Source organism: Calidris pugnax, unplaced genomic scaffold, assembly GCF_001431845.1.
Source record: "Calidris pugnax isolate Ruff unplaced genomic scaffold, ASM143184v1 scaffold218, whole genome shotgun sequence".
NCBI lineage: Eukaryota > Metazoa > Chordata > Aves > Charadriiformes > Scolopacidae > Calidris > Calidris pugnax.
Window position 1 is genome coordinate 44,776 of NW_015090929.1, and position 1,315 is coordinate 46,090.

General features: G+C 59.1%; 1 protein-coding gene across 1 annotated transcript in view; it reads right to left on the reverse strand.

Moving 5' to 3' along the window:
* LOC106893509 (zinc finger protein 62-like) overlaps positions 1 to 1,315 on the reverse strand; it is a 27,867-nt gene that overhangs the window by 18,210 nt on the left and 8,342 nt on the right. The window lies entirely within an intron of this gene.

Sequence of the window (1,315 nt, forward strand, 5' to 3'; positions counted from 1 at the left end):
CACCCAGTGTCCCCCCCACCTCACACCACTGTTTTGGGGTGCCAGGGTGGCCCCTAAACCCGGGGTAAGGATGAGGGGGGGGTCCAGCTCCATGGGTTGCCCCCCCATTTTCAGTTCGCCCCCTGTTTTCTTTCCCCACCCCAGGGTTTGATACCATCCCCCCAACCCCCATGGCTGGAGCCGGGAGGGGACCCACCAGCCCCTCAAAACCGGAACACGGAGGAGAGGGGGTGACACCCCCAAAAATGGGTTTTATGGGGTCCATGGAATCGTGGGATCCTTATGGTTGGGAGAGACCTTGAAGATCATCAAATCCAGCAGTTGGGTGATGAGGTTCCATCTTAGTGAAAACTGAAGAGCTCCAGGTCCCTCATCAGAGAGATCCTCCAGTCCCTTGATCATCTCCATGGCCTCCACTGGACTCTCTCCAGCAATTCCCTGTCCCTCTTGAACTGGGGGGCCCAGAACTGGTCCCAGTTCTCCAACTGGGGCCTCCCCAGGGCACAGGGGTGGGGGAAGGTGACCTCCCTCAAGGTTCTCCATGCTCTTCTTGATGCCCCCCAGGAGACCATTGGTCTTCTTGGCCACCAGGGCACATTGGTGGCACCATGGCTGGCTCATGCTGGCAGTGTCCACCAGGACTCCCAGTTCGCTCTCTGGTCTCCCAGTTCCAACTGGGAGCTCTACTGGTCCGTGGGGTTGCTCCTCCTGAGGTTGAACCCCATGAGGTTCCTCTCTAGGGTGGTGTCACAGTCTCCTGCTGTGTCCCCCGCTCCTCCCAGCCCCGGGTCACCACCCAACATGCCCAGGGGACACTCTGTCCCCTCACTCAGGTCCTTGATGGAGATGTTGAGTGAGACTGGGCCCAGTAGTGACACCCCGGGGGCCACCAGTAGCCACCACTGGACTCTGAGCCTGGATCACCATATTTTGATATCGATAAAATCGATAAAATTCTATAAAGGGGAGATGGGTTGATCCTTCTCGGCTTTTGGGGTGCAAAGGGATGGAGAAACCTCTGGGTGCTGCCAGGTTGGGGACACCCCCTCCCCTCCCCGCCCCAATCCCACCCCAGTTTTGGCTGGGATGGGGTTAATTTTCCTCCCGGATGTCGTGTTTTTTGGGGTTGGGAGGAGAATAATGTTGATAACACGGAGGTTGCCGAAGCGGTCTAGGACCGGAATGGGATGGGGGGAGGCTTCACATCCCCCCCCAAACTCCCACCTTTTCCTCCCAAACTGTGGGGTCTGCAGGAGGGGGGGTGCAGGGCTGCCTGGAGATGCCCCCCTCCCCCCCCCATCCCCCCAAAACCCCC